Source organism: Tetrao urogallus (assembly GCF_951394365.1).
Source record: "Tetrao urogallus genome assembly, chromosome: 1".
In the NCBI taxonomy this organism is placed as follows: domain Eukaryota; kingdom Metazoa; phylum Chordata; class Aves; order Galliformes; family Phasianidae; genus Tetrao; species Tetrao urogallus.
This window is the reverse complement of record NC_136813.1, coordinates 92,006,469-92,023,212: the sequence shown is the minus strand read 5'-3', so window position 1 is coordinate 92,023,212 and position 16,744 is coordinate 92,006,469.

Genomic DNA, 16,744 nt, shown 5'->3' with positions numbered 1-16,744 from the left:
GATGATGATCTACAGGTATTATGGAGTCTTAATGTCAGTGCTGAAAATCATAGCTCCTAATCCCAACTGACCTAAAATCAAGTGAAACAATGTTGTGGACAACACTGGTTAATGTGACTGCAAAATCTTCACAGATGTTATTGACAGTTTCCTCTTTTCTGAAAATTCTGTCAGACAGAAGGAGGGACACAGAAGATTTTGGAGAATATTACAGATCTCCATACAACATAAAAATATTGTAGGCTGGTATTTTTGGGGTAAACTACTCCTTAATTTATTAATTGACTTGAACATTTGCCTTATCTAGTTCACTCCTGTTAGGATTTATCAATAATTTAATAAAATATATTTATAAATTCTCAAAAAAACTGAAGCAAAAAATGTGGATTTATCCTCATTTCTTTCTCTTCTTTACACCTCATTACCCTTTTTGCATATTGACTTCCACAATGCTCTGATTTTAACTTAATTGAACTTATTGAATCTAGAACTTATACAGCTACTGGAATTAATATTATCATGTGCCTCTTATAATCACATATTGAGAAGAAGCTCTTTTATTTAAAACACTGTTTTACAGCATCTTGTTTATCTCTTTATGAGATGTTTTTCCAAATAAAGCAAACACTATATTATATAAACTACTTTTATAGACAATTTTTGTTGCTACACCCTGATGGGAGTTAACTGCAAAAAAATTCCTGGAAGACAGCACTTGTTGTTTCAAATGCACTTCCAGAGAATGAATAGTCAAGGGAGACACAGTGCTCATTACCTCATGCAGTATTCAGCTGAATATGGAATGAGCACTTAGCAATACATGAATTTCCCACTAGTTGCAACATTTCAACCTGCTCTTTGCTATGCATTTAGGCAGAACAGCATTTGATAGTATGATCAGTGCCAAAGAAAAATTCCATGTGAGGCAAAGCAACTGTTTATCTAGATCATGTGCAGATCAGAAAATTTTTCTGGCCTAGAAAAGTTCTTCTATTTTGAATTTCAGTATAATCTGTACATTCCATCACATCACTGATGGCAAGTATTCTGGAGCTGCCCATAGCAGAGGCATAGAAGATAACAAGTTGTTAATATCTGCAAATTCCTAAACAGTGTCCTTGTAACAATTCTTTGTTATCATGACAGAATTTTGACTTGCGTATTACTGCCGCGTAAAAGGTCATTTTTGTAGATTTATCTGTTCTCCTTTTCAGAGACCTACTCAACTGGGATATCTTGCAGAGTGCTGTTTGTTTATTGGTAAATATACTTCATTTCAAATTTATCAGTCACTTATACCTATGTTTGATGAAGTACTCAGAGCTTAAAGCATGAAATCAACAAAAATGCATTTACTCAGGCTGCTCTGAGGTAAAATCACACTGCCTGAAGGCTTGAGATGACCTTAGACTGAATGCATTTTATAAAGAGACTGCACTACTTAGAAATTTAGATTCTCTGTGCTGAAGATAAAGTTTAGGATTGTAAAAAAATTTTTGAATTATCATTGAGCACTTTTAAACATTTCCTCACTTATCACATTATGAGTGGCTTAACTGATAAAAATTGCAAGTGTCACTCTGTCACTCCAGCATCGTTCAACTTTAAAAAATATATAATCAAGTTACCTATGATCTCAGTTGGTTTCAGCATGGGTCTGTCTTCATCTGTTGAAGTACCGAATGGAGAAGTTACACAAGTAAATTACAAAAGTATTACACCAAGAACAGACTGCATATCATAAATTTCCTCCAGAAATGGTGTTCCTCACAATCTGACTAGCTAAACATCAGATTGTGTGGAAAAATATTTCTTTCACCTTGAACGACCACAGATTGCATGTTCATCTATAAAAGATCTGTCTGGAGGATTGAAATGTAAGTGAGCAGTTTCCTAGCAGTAGCATAATAACAGCAGAGAAATAGTGATGGAATGAGGAGGCAAAAGAGAACAAAAGAGAGTTAAAGAGCATGAGCTCTCTTTTTCTTAAAAGTGTTTATTTTTATTTTCTAAGAAAGAAACATATGAAGCAAAGGATCATAAACACTAGCCTCCTAGTAGGGAAGAGAAAGAATCCATACAATTTTGGAGAATATTTCCATCCCAATGTGCTATAAATTGAAAATAGATGAACTAAATTATATGAATAATATAAATGTGATTTTATTTCAGTGAGAGTCATAAGCATAAAGGTAGAATTCTAACGTCTCTAATATAAAAAATAATCCTGCATTTATTATACTATTTTTACTCTAGAAAAACTGAATTTGTTGTCTGTCAGTAAAATGTAACAATTTAAACATAGCAGCAATTTTTATTAACTACAGCATTAATTCCAGTACAGTAAATTAATTCTGGAATGAAGTACTTTTTTGCTTTTCTAGGCCAAAGTTAATCTGAAGCAGCTAGAACTGCAGAAGAATAGACTGAGAGCAGAGCAGATAGAAGTGAATGCCTAGTTAGCCAAACATCACTATCAAAAAATATGTTCTTAGTGGAATTTGGGCCTGATTTATGATGCAAGGTCCAACAACATGCTACAAAGTAAAGGACAAAAATACTATAAAGGTCAACTCATACATTGTCTTGCCAGAAATAAGTTGTTCTGTTTAAATATAACATATGTTGATTTTGCTCTTTTCCACACATCCTAGTGAGTGTTCAATTTGCATACAAATAATCTGTAATAGTGGAGAGGAGCACTGGCACTGCAATAGTCAGTTTTAATCTTAAAATAGTCCCAGAGGAGAAGTTCTGGGCAAATGCTGACTTTGCATTTTGGCTAGGACACATGCACATTCCTCTCCTTGATATTTAGCAGATGGAAATTATATCCAATGTCTTTTAGCTGCATGAATGGGAATAATACCGGATAGGCTGTGAGCCTAAATTGAACTGATAGAGTTATTCAGAGTTTTCTTTGAAACCTACTCTTAAGCAACAGTAACTATTTTTTTCCTAAAAATGTTATTCCTGGTCTGATTACTTTAATACGTTTTTCTCAGGTTTTCTTGTCCTTCTCCTTTTATTTCCTCCACCAATATCATATCATGTGTCTTTTGCAAAAATGAGAGGAGATCATATTATCTTTTGAGTAGATGCAAATATTTTTGCTATATAAAAAGCATGGCTTTGTTAGGCTTCTTTGGCTCTTTGAACAACATAACAGAAGAAGCATCAGAGTTCTGAGTGGATGGCAATAGAGAGTAGAGTTTGGTTTATTTTTATAACTATCTACTTTAAACTGCAAAACACATCATAATAACTCACAAACATATGAAGTCTGATATAGACAAGGGTGCATTTTAAGTGATATAGGTTTCTAAAGTAAACATCACAAACATTTAGACTGCCTACTCAGTTTCTCATCATTACTGGCCTCCAATTTCTAACTTATGCCAGCTGAATGATTTTAAGTTTGATGATGTTTTTTACCTGTTACATGTGTTTAGTAACAGAAATAGAATACATTTTTTTCAGAGCTGATGCAATCTGGGTCACATTGTCCCACACCATATCTACCATGTTCTTCGTATTGTCTTGATTTACATCAGGGTAAAATGTCAGAAATCACTGCTCTGTCAGCTATCCCCATTCAATTCAGAAGCAGAATATATCCAGAAGTAAGCAGAAGCCATGCTGGAATAGTTATTTCAGTTTAGGTGTTCAATAGTCCAAAACTGTGGAGTGTATGCATGAGCATCTCAACACATTCTGACACTTTGCCTACTTCATAATGCTACTAAAAACAACACATCAGTACTGAAAGTTGTCCCTCATGAAATATCTGTTATCTGCACGTGGATTACAGTGGTCTGGTAACTAGCAGACAATGAGGACATTAGACCTTTGGAAGAAGGCACTAATCATTGAAATTTAAAATTAGTTATATAAAGAAATGGACAGCTTGCCATGTAGGATCTAGACGGGACTAACTCTGCTGCAATTCAAGAACTCTAGCTCCGTCTTTGACTTTAAAAGTACAGATTTCAATGGCACTCTTTTTGTTAACCGTGACACATTTTGAAGCATGCTTATATCCAGATATACTTAAAAGTAAACAAAGTTTAAAAGCTGTCAGTACTGGAAAAGTTCTTGGGCCATTTTTTCACTGTGCATCGGATACCACTCAGTGCAGCTTTTAAAAATCTGATAGATTTAAAAAACCTGAATTTTAAAATAATGGCCACTTTCAGAGTTACAAAAATCATGATTTAAAAAAAAAAAAAAAGTGTTTAAGAATCTGTAATTTCAGTTTCAGAAATATGTTTGATGTAGTCTTAATAACTTTATATATATATATATATTTTTTTTTTTTGAGTGCCAGAGAATAAAAAGGCGTACAATAGAATGGAAAAGGAAGAATGCCACAGGCCTTTTTTTTAAACATGGCTTTTTAACAATATGGATTTCTATTATAATTTCATCTTTTTGAGAGGTGAGAAAATCTAACCAGCAATTATTAAGCTATGATTATTTCTGAATTATGACTGAAGAAAATGCACTCAGAAAGTTCTGCTATTCTCGTTTGTCTTCTCATTTTAAATTCAAACACAAGATTTGTTCATTACTTTACACTTCACTAGAATCAAATCAAGTTTTGCTGAATTATTTTTCTGTATTAAATTTTCTTTCTCCTTTTTATTTCCATTTGAAATATTCTCTTCCAATGTTGTCTGTGTGCATTACATAGTATATGATCATTGTTATCCTCTTTCTCTTGAGCACTTTTTTTTTCTCTTTCGCAGTGTTGAAGTCTTTACAAAAAGCACTGAACTGGGAATCTTTCAGAACTTCTGTTTAATTGTAGAAGACATGCCAATTCAGGATGCCAACAATAACATACAGTAGATGTTGTGTGTCTTTTTTTCATAGCTATTGGGATAAAGTTTCTCTGACAGACTGGATAATGAAGTAAGATGAGGTGAAGGGCAACTTCTGCTAGACTTGTGTACGTGTTAGAAGCCATGTGGCTGAAAGATTCAAATGCCCATTCACTGAAAAACAAAGTGTCCTGGTAAAATGTTTCTAACGTCATTGTTAATTAGGATAGCTTTGAAATATGCAATGGTTCATCCATTTAACAAAGCACACAAGGTTTAGTCTTGAAAAACTTTGTGCCCCAAAGCTGATGACTTATTTAGCACTCATCATGCATATATTCAAGCATCATGTAGCTTTACCATATACCAAAACCTACATTTTCATTTCTTAGAAGACCGTATCGCCAGATGTGTTTGCCCTTAAGACACCTTAAACTTTAGGCCTCACTAGTCTAGAGGGAATTTTAAATGTTATCAGCTTTCAAGCAACTTCAGTGCCATTTGACATTTGCACATCACAAGACTGAAGAGCACAGGTGAGGAATAGATGTACATGCTACCGATACCATTTCCCTATTCACCTTCCTTTCAATTTCTGGGTTCCCCTGAAGAGGTTGTACTTCAATATATCTACTTACAGTTCATTAAGGATAGAATCATCTTATTAAATAAAATTCAACTGGAAAGCTATTCACAACAACTCTTTTTACTGTTCTTTTTTTGGGGGGGCGGGGGGTGGGGTGAAGAGTGGGGGAAAAGATTGGACGTGTTACTTGACTCTAAGGGGTTAAATAGATGTGTTGTTCCATGTACAGTTTATGCATTCTCATCAGGCCTTTCATTTCACTGGTGACCATTTAGCACTTTGTACTCCTTTTCGTGGTTCTAAAGACACTGACCTTCCACTTGCCCTCTTGCTCATGCACATTGCTGAGCAAATAAACAAGGCCTCCAGAAGACAATTTCCTTAATCAAGATGTATCCATACAGCTGCATGCTGAATTTCAACAGCTCCTGAGGAAGCAAAAGAGTACAAAGTACATGACATATCCTTAGCAAATAATGTCAAACCTAGTGAAAATATTCTTATGAGTGAAGGCCCAGGCTGACGGAAATTTGAGTTTTACTTCTATATTGACATTATTAATTAAGGATTTTCTTCCCAGCACTTTGCAGATTATCTAGTACAACTTTAAATAAGCAGTCTTTAGAAATAGCAAAGAAGGTAAATATTCTCTGCTTATTTGAGATAAAGATTATCGCATGATAACTGTAACAAAGAGTTTAAGTTCATTTTGAGAGACATCTTTTTACACAGAGAGCAGAATATTATCAAAATAAATTTTCCAGCCCAAGCTATGCAGAGATGTAGTCAGTTTCTAGGGAGAAAAGACTAGGGCAGCCCTCAAAAAATATAGAGAAAAATATTGTGTATATAATACGTATTAAAATCTGTGGCTCTGTTGCACTTCTTTGCCTTTTTACTTTTTGATTACTTCAATTACTTGATAGGGTATTTGAATGATTTATTAGATTTAATTGCAATAAAATTCACAAAAGAGAGTGAAGAATAAGAAAGAAAAAGCCTCTTCAAAATAGAAGAAAACATAGGGAAGGAGCGACAAAGGAGGAGTAAGAGCTGAGGAAAGTCAGCAATGCCTTTAATATCAAGGTTTTCACAGTTCCGCTTTTGACTTGTTACACTGGTAAACCATGAGAAGAAACCTCAGACTATTGTAACAGAGCAGAAGACTGGATCTAGTTTAAGACAGTCAGATACCACTAATACATTTCTATTCTAGCCTTGTAGTGTCAGAGAGGAGGAAATAGAAACAGCTCTTCCTCCTGAAGTTTTTCTTATCTCAACATCAAAGCTCTGAAAAGAAACATGCCTGGAGAGAGAGCCTTGTCCAGAAGGGTGACACTTGGTCTAGACTCTACTTCAACAGGACAAGTAAACGAACTGGTGCTATGACAACATCACAGACAACATGTTCCATAGAGAGTGCTTCTAGGATGAGTATAAAATCACCAGACAATCCACTGCAGGAGGCCTGAGAATAGTGCTGGAATTTCCACGATTCCTTCTTTCATCTCTGGAATGCTGTTCCTGTGCACATGAAGAATTCCTTTCACCATTCTGAAATAGTTAAAACACCATCAAGAAAATGTGTGACACATTGAGGGCAAGAGTTTTCTGGAAGAGGTTTGTCCGTGAGTTCAGACTGAAGGTGTTCTGTAACTCTCTTTGAATCATAATTTTCCCAGTGGGAAGAAGAAATTTCCAGCACATATTTAAATATTTTGCTAGGTCTTTGAAAGCATGGCCCTCTACTACCATTAATATAGAATAATATATGAAAAAAATAGGACAAGCATATACTTAGCTTCCCACATATCTATAAACTGCATAGAAACAAATATATGTTTTTACAAAACAAATTATTAGTGTGTTTCTTATTAAAGAGGTTTTAATTTTTATTCTGAAATACTTTTGGCTCTCCAACACAGGATTTCACTACTTATTAAAATACAAGGCTTGGTAGAGTGCTCTGTAGCATTTTTCCTCAATTCCTTTTACCACTCCTAGCTGCCTGCCAAATGTTCATCTAAAAATCTTATCATTTAGCCCTCTGTTTATCTGTTTACAAAGCTGGGAAAACCAGCAGCATATGTCACATTTAACTCTGCAAATATGCTTCATCTTTTTTCTTTGCATTTCCCCGGTGGCTCAGGAAATGTTTCAAAATATACTCTGTCCTTCATAATTAAAAGTAAATATGGCTACAGTTTAATACAAATATGCATGGCTTTTGTTCTACTTTGGCATATGTCTTCAATCAAATTTTGTTAAGACTGATGCACTACTCTATAGGTTCATGGGTAGAAATAGCCTTGCTGTTTCTCAAACCATTAAACTGACTCATTTCCATGTTGATTCTGGACATATCAGTGTTATCAGAGAAAGAGTTCAGCACTTCAGTCTGCTTTTGCTGAGACATGTAGTTTACAGATATCACATCAAAACTCTGTTCCAAGCCTGTGGTATCTCCTTTTCCTCTTAGAGTAACAGCACCAGCAATGACTTTTCCTCTCAAAAAAAAAGGTTTTGAAAAAGGTTTTGAGCATGCTTAGTACAAACTTAAACTTGATTGCAAATCTGCTACAGAACAGGCAAAATTATTACTTTCCCCCCAGCATTTGGTTCTCAAAAATATTTAGTACAGTAGCAGAGGTAAAACATTCTTCAACGACAATGGAAATCTTTCCATAGAATGATAGAATGGTAGAATCGTAGAATCATAGAATCATAGAATCATAGAATCATAGAATCACAGAATGGCTTGGGTTGGAACAGACCTCAAGGATCATGAAGCTCCAATCCCCCTGCCTGAGGCAGGGCCACCAATCTCCATAGACCAGGCTGCCCAGGGTCCCATCCAACCTGGACTCAAAAGTTATGTAGTGTGTTTGTCCATCTGCTTATTTGCATGTGGGCATGTGCACATATGCGTTTGTGAATACATGCACCTATGTGTGTGAGTATGGGTATTCTCTGTATCTGCATGCATGGGCACACATATAGGTGTAGGGGACTTACAAGAAAGATGAGAAGAGACTCCTTACCTTGGCACATAGTGATAAGACAGGGATAATGGTTTTAAACTAAAGAACAATAGATGTAAGGAAGAAATTATTTCCTCAGAGGGTGGTGCTGGACTGGAACAGATTGCCCATAGAATTGTGAATATATCATCCCTGGAATTGTTAAAGGCCAAGATGGAGTTTTGAGCAATCTGGTGTAGTGGAAGGTGTCCCTGCCTGTGCTGTTTTTTTGGGTGCCTTACAACTAATCCTATGGTTCTATGATTTATTCTGTGATGACATAAGTTTAAGAGAAATATATAAACAGGATTGGTATAGCTTATGCACTCGTGTCAAAATACTAACAAAGCAATAAAAATTGTTGTGAGACATAAAGAAAATGCCCATTATCTTGTGAAGGACCTTGTTATACTGTTCTACAAGTTCCTTTATGAAGTCAGTCTGACTTGTCACATGCCTATGTGTCTCACCTCAGGAATAGCTAACTAAATAACTAATACACGCTGCTTTGCAAACCTTTCACTCGTTCTCGCACAACATTCTCCATTGATAAGATGGGCTGATGCCAATTGTGTGAACTTCAACAAAACCAGGTGCTGAGTCCTGCACTTCTATCACAACAACCTCATGCATCTCCGCAGACTCGAGGTAGAGTGGCTGGAAAGATGCACAGAGAAAAACGATCTGGGGGTGTTGGTTGATGCATGGCTGAACATGAGCCAGCAGTGTGCCCAGCATGAGAAATAGTGCAGCCAGCGGGAGCACAGAGTTGACAGTCTGTCTGTACTCAGCCCTGGTGAGGCCATATCTTGAGTACACAGATAATAATATTTGAAAACAAATAACTATCAAATATTTTTATTTTTCTGTGTTCCCAGATTAACAGTCTGCAGACTTTGTTACAATCTAACAAATCTCTAACGTTCTTGAGAAACACAACAGCCAAGTGGAATTTGCGGAAACATGTTTCCCAAGTTCATAAATGGGTTAAACTGTCAAAAGTTTGAATAGATTCCAAATTCCTTGAAGTAAACCCAAACCAAGTGAAAAAGGGAGAGGCAGAGGGGGAAGAAGAAAACTTTCCTAACTCTTTCATTCTTTCCAGTATGCTACTGTGCACCACTTAATTATTTATGTACTAATGTCCTGTACTTAGCAAAGGTACTGCATCATAAAGGTAATAAAAATATAGTAAATCTTTAACAGTGAGTGTTATAGGTACATAAAAAATTAATTACACAACATGCAGTTTTTGAGATTTTCACATATTTTGTTTGTAGGATATGACACTTTAATATCAAGGTTTTCTTTGTTCTGTTTTGTCTTGTTTGGCTTTATTCTTATGGATACACTGGAATTATTGAGAATTTGTACCACTAATGCATGAAAGCATTATTTGTGGCTGCTTCATGAAGGCTGATTGGCATTTCATTTAGAAAAGCCCATTTTCAGCTGCTTAACCTTTACCAATCTTTAAGACAAGGGCTGATATTTTTCATGCCACTCTAGGATGATTAATAATGTTAAATTTCAGTCAAGAATTGCAGGTAATTTCTGAGAGCAAGAGAGAAGAAAATATGTTGTTTTACCCACACTAATCATGGTAATAACAATAATGATGATTGAAAAAAAAAAGGAAAAAAAATAAAAAAGAAAACAACAACAGCTAAATAAAACTGATACAAGCCACTGTTGCAAAGCAATATCACAAGAATACCTCTAAAATGCAGATGTGTCTATTTCAGTCATTTCCATTAACAGACAAATTTAGCCATGTTTAAGAACTTAAAAATACAGCTCAAATGACCAATAACAGATTGTGCCTATTAAAGAGAGCTTCCCTCCCAGCAAAAGAGAACCAGAACCTCAGACTCTGTGCGCATCCCATTTGTGCCACTACATATGAAAAAAAGTATAGTTTCAGAAAGATATCTGCTTGTGAACTGCAACAGGCCAAGGGTAAGACAAAAACATTAAAAAAGGAGGGAAACTCAGTAGGAGCCAGTGGGAATAAAGAATGCACATGTGGCTGAAAGAGTGACCACATGTCAATGAGACAGAAAGAAATTGGATTGTGAGTCAGTAAAAACTGGCACTAGCTAGGCCAAGCGACAGAAACAAGAAAGGAAAAATAAAGTCTGAAAGAACTTTAGATCAGAAAGATTTAAATCAGTGATGAAAAAGGCAACCGATTGATTAATGAAAAAAGAAAGAGATCTATTGGAAGTTCAAATACAGAAACAGTAGTTCCCACACTTCTTACATCATCACCTTTTTTTTCTTTTCTTTTCTTTTTTTTTTTTTTTCCCTCAGAGTTTGCAAGAAAGCCTACATTATATCAAGTCTTGTGATTCCTCTCTGTGTAACAACTGCTAGTAACTCAACTGGGAAAGAATCCTCCAGTGTGCCTGGGCTCTCTGCTCCACTTCTGGAATAAGAGAGATTCAGAGCTTTGTGCTCTGAATTTTAAAGCTCCAGAATGCTGATTTTATTTCATTCCAGTAAGCTCACAGACTACCACATCTAGGATTTTCCATGTTTCTTCTTAAACGTCTCAATGAATTCACTCCTTTGTACCACACACATATAAAGTAAAATTGAATCTGACAAGATACTTAGATGAAAATTGGGAAATGGTTCAATTGTATTACCCATTTAATCTTAAATCTTGTGTGTATTTTATTGCATAGTTTATAAAATTGCTCTATCATTTTAAAGAATGGATGTGCTCAGGGTGACAATGAAAGTCATGGCACGAAGACAATGCTACCTACATATAGGGAAATGAATTTTTTCAGGAAAATTAGTCATAAACTCCAACAGCAAGTTCAGTTCAGTTTACAGGAAGCCTGAAAATTTTCCTTTTGTTGCTGGGCTTTTTGTTTGTTTGCTTGTTGTTGTTTTTTTAATGTGGATTTCAAATAAATACAAAACACTCTTCATAAAAAATGCCAATTAGAACACTTTTTCTTTTTTTCAGTTAGATATTACAGAAATGATAAAAGATATATTGAGAAGTTCTTCAGAATGATAACAATTTTTGAAGAAAAATATTAAATGCCTAACCATAGAATCATAGAATCACTGAATATCCCAGGTTGGAAGGAACCTCAAAGCCCACCCAGTCCCAACTTTCATGTCATGGGCAGGGCTACCTCCCACCATCTCAGGCTGCCCAGGGCTCCACCCAGCCTGGACTTTAGACCTGGTGCCTCCAGGTATGGGCCACCACAACTTCTCTGTGCAGCTGTGCCAGCACCTCACCACCTCTGAGTAAAGAATTTCCTCCTAACATCTAATTTAAATCTACCTTATCAGCTTCCTTCACGTATTGGAAGGCCACAAAGAGATGCCCCCAGAATCTTCTTTTCTACAGACTGAACAAGCTCAACTTCCTCAGTCTGACTTCATAGGAGAGGTTCTCCACCCCTCTGATCATCTTCATGCACTCCTCCATTTCTCATTCTGGGAGCCCCAGGCCTGGACATATTACCCCAAATGGGGCCTTAGGAGGACAGAGCAGAAGGGGACAACACCCTCCCTTGCCCTGCTGGTCACCCCTCTGTTGATTCAAACCAGGATACTGCTGGTCTTCCAAGCTGCAGGCACACACTGCTGCTGTCTCATCTCCAACTTTTCATCCACGAGGACCCTTCTCTGCAGGTCTGTTCTCAATGAATTCTTCTCCATGTCTGTACTCATTTCTGGGATTGTCCCAACCAAGTAAACACCTTGCACTTGGCCTTACTGAACCTCATCAGACCTCATTAAATCCAAACACATCAAATAATGCAAGTTGCTAGATGTTGAAATGTCTTCTTTTCTTTTCTTTTCTTTTTTTTCCCCTTGTTCTGAACAAAGACTTTGGAGAAAAAGATATAATCTTATGAAGTCTTTTGATTTCAAAATTTTCTCTAAATTCTAGTCTCATGACTTCTACAGCTGAATGCTCCCTTGGGGAAAGGGATGAGATACTAACATGCTCCAGATTTTCACTGTTGTGCTGGACAACTCCCTGAAGCTGAACTTTTCCTAGGTCTGTCACTGATGGGCTGTTTTTTATTTTCTGCTTGGCTGGATTTACATTCCTAGATGGCACCCACAGAAAAACTGAACACTTACAACATCAACTGAAAGTGATGGAGATTGCACTCTGAATTTACCATGTCTGCAATAATACCATTACAGAAAACATCCAGGTTCTTCCTATCTTAAATTTGGCACCTAAAATTAATGGCTGGTCAATCTTCACAATCTTCATGTCTGAATTGTAGTTTGCAATTTTGCACTATGGAAGTAACTACAATACTTGACAGTGAAAATGAAATGCTTATGAAATGTGTGATCTTAAAAGAAAATTACTAACATTGTTTTCAGATGTGGGTTTGACTAGTATGCAGAAAATGGGCCACACAATGAGTTGCCAGGAAAAAGTATTGAACAATGGCTTATTAAACTATGAAGAGCTACCCCAAACTGTCCAGTTTGTGAAAAAAAAAAAAAAAAAAAAAAAAGAAAAAAAACAGAAATTCTTGTGAGAAGAAGAGAGGAAATGTATCTTCTACTGTACATGGAGTGCGTAGAATTGGGATTATATGGGAAACTTCAGTTTCTCCATTTCCTACTTTTCAGGATTTGACTTTTTGTACCTTTCACATTGTTTGTGAATAGTGTTTGATTTAGAGGAACAAGCTGCCAAATGCTGATCTTCAGTATCAGAGTTGCAGCAAGACAGCTTCTGTTGACAGCGTGACTATCTTAGCTAATCAATATTTCAACTTTCAACAGTGTTAGAGGTTTTCAGGAGTACAATCAGCAGGTTGTAAGATATACTGTGAGGGTCTATTGAAGATTTTTTTACTTACATCATACTGATACTAATTTTTACATTCTTGATTTTGCTTATGTAATCTGCATTATATGCAGTGCAAGTTCTGCAGAGGACTGTGAAAGAAAATTGGCTCTGTTTTTACTATGGTGCCAGAGATACACAGAACCTCTCGGAGATTTTTTCCACTCATTGTAAAGAAATCTGGCCAGACAAAAAATCTGCTCTTAAGAGTAGTTGCCATTCAGTGACCCACACAAGTGCTTCCCAACTCTGTTCTGTGACTTATAGAATGTCTCTATGACTACTCATGACCCATATATGTCTTCACATACTTGACCACTGAAAGGCAAGCCCTGCCCAAGTTTCAGTCAAAAATGTAAGAACTCTGATTACCTTATCCTACTGTAATATTTAAGAGCAAAACCATAAACACAAGAATTCTAAATTTATTCTCTGAATAGAACAATCTATTCATAATCAGCCTGTCCTTGATATATATAGTAATTTAATTTCTTAGTAGAATAGCAGTTTTACTATCAGGTAGTAATATGTTTTCATTCTAAGTTTGGCAATGATTCGTCACCAACTATCATGCAGGTTTTTCCTGGCATGTCTGTGTCTGAAAGTTGGTATGAAAACAGAAGCAACTTTCATTAGCTGCAGCAGCTATTAGAGACCTCATTTAATTCAAGGGCTAGACAAAATGAGTAATGCTCAGTGACCTAAATACCTCACGTATTAGCACTAAACATATTTTTGTTAGAAACTAATATTCTTAGAAGCTATTTGAAAAGTCTGGATATCTGAAAGGAACAGAGAAGTATACAAGGAACGTTTTATGTTAAGACACTCAAGCCATTCCTTGCATCCCACTCTATTAACTCTCCCCATGCTTCGCATTCCCTTCCCCATATATCAGAATAATTCTGGAATAATGGCAAGATAAAAACGATTTGGATTTTGTGTTCTGGGACATGATTTAGTGGAGGGCTGTTAGAGTTAGGGCAGTATGGTTAGACTGTGGTTGGACTTCATGATCTTTAAGGTCTTTTCTAACTTGAACAATTCCATGATTCTATGATTCTATGATTCTATATTCATTTCTTCATCTCAATTGCTTTATAGCACAGAGTTAATACAGACCTGTATTCCCTTCACAACTGTTACTTTCAAAGCTTCATGTGCATGGGAATACTACAGACTAGTAGGACGCAGCGACCTCTGGTCTATGCCAAAATGCACAGCAAAATAAGATTTTGTTTAAACTCTTAGTAATATCTTCAACAAGTAGCACACAAATGGTATCAAGAATAGGTAGCTTATTTAACCAGACTTTGGCAAAAAAAAATTGCTGAGCTAGGATTTCTGAGAAGCTATGTACTCATTATTCTACCAACTATTTAAAAGAGGCCTAATAAGTAGCCATTGTGTAAAGAAGATTATGCACATTGTATTTTCATTCACTTCAGTACAAATGCAACAAATTCCAATGGAGCTGAATGTTGTTGAAACAGGTCCTTTTATGCATATGCCGCTGGCCCCATGTTCTTTTGTATAAATTGCATAGGTATGGGGAAATAGGAACTACTTGTGTTATTATTATCATATTAAAACAGCTGCAGAAGAAAAAGAGTGAGTTTTAGCGAACCTACATCAAAGATATACTCAATCTGGAACACATAACTTACTTTTGTTTGAATATTTCTTGCTTTTGAATCGCCTATTTATTAAAATTGCTTTATATAACTATAAATTATGAATATTCTGTATATAATTGAAGAAAAATTAAAGGAGATAAAAATCAACATCATAATCCCATTATCAGAAAAGGATTGAAAGGCTGCCTATCAGCATCCAGAAAAGGACAAGTCTGGTGCAGAACTAGTTATATATTTATACAAAAAAAAAAAAAAAAAAAAATCATAGTTAACTGTATACCACAGATTTGTTTTATTACCACAGCTTCAGACAAGAAGTTACACACATTTTGTAATATGCCCTTTAGATTTCTGCGCAAAAATCTGAAATTTCTGAAAACCACAGTGCTGATAACTGACTGATGACATTTTAAGCTGATTTTGCAGTTTGGTTTAAATTACTGAAAGAAGTTTATATAAGACTGTATCCCTTTTGTTTCTATGTCTGTCTCACACAACCCCTCTTGTATTTTCTTCCTTTCTCTGATCCTATAATCAGAGCACACGGCTTCTTAGCACGAAAAGAGGTGAACAGATGAACGAACATTTGAAGAACAAAAAAGAAAACAACAAACAAACAAAAAAAACACCTCAGTATTTATCTTCTCTCACAAAACTATCTTTTCTCACAACCCTGAAGAGTAAATTAGGAATTTTGTATTTTCAGTGCACAACCACATTTGGCACTACATTTGAGTTTATATCGAAAAAAAATTAATCATAATTACAACATAAAAGATTTTTTGGCTGCTTGATAAACTACCTGATCTGCCAAGTCACCACTGCAAATCTTTAGATTTTCAGCTAGCAACAATCCAGAAAAATCTCAGAGATAAAAGAAAGAATAATGATTAGTCTCCATTAGAGACTAGTGTAGCTAGTGTACGATAGCCTGGCTACTGAAGAACTCTTTTGTCTTGTTGAATGATGACTCAGAATGACAGATCAGATCATCACATAGGATGTAACTCCCTAATAGAAAATCTTGTGATTACTCTTCTTTGAAGTTCTACCAGTGACTGCTCAGGAGAGAGCATTAGTAACTCTAAGAATGTCACCTTGACAAAGCAGATACCTTCTTGAGATAGTATCTACAGTTGTGGGCTTGGCTTGACATCTCCTTTATGAAAAAGCAATGAAACTCCTTTATAATCAGAAGAATGTATAGATCTAGTAATGTTTTTGGACATAATAATGAAGACTGTATTATATTATTTATTCTGATTTTGCCATTCCATTCATTTCTTAATTTATGTAACTGACCAGCACATTCTTCACGTTCTTTTATACTATCACAGATGACTATGTTTTCTTTAATCCTATTCAAGTCTTAAGCAAACTTGTATCCTGATACAAGGAATATTTTTCATTAGTTCAATGAATTTCCACACAGCTTTCTCTTTCTTAATAAGTTGTAGTTAATTAAACATCCCCAAATTTCTTAATGCTCAGATAGGCTTGCTATGATATTTTTGTGTCAATAAAATTTCTTCTGCTTTTATTTCATGTTAAGACTTAAGTTGCCACACTTCAGAGCCTGAAGAATTCACAGAACTCTAACTTATTACTTACATATTTTACTTTCTCATTTACTGTTCTCTCAGCAACATAATAGTACATCAAAACAAGTTGAGGATGCCTTGATTCAAGTACGAAGGAAATCATGCTCTGTTTACAGATTTATTTATAGATTATACTGGTTGTTGCTTAATTAGCAAATAGATACCTGAAAATTTTTTACCCTTCCAAAATATTGTTGCACCACTGCATTTCTGATCCACACTTAA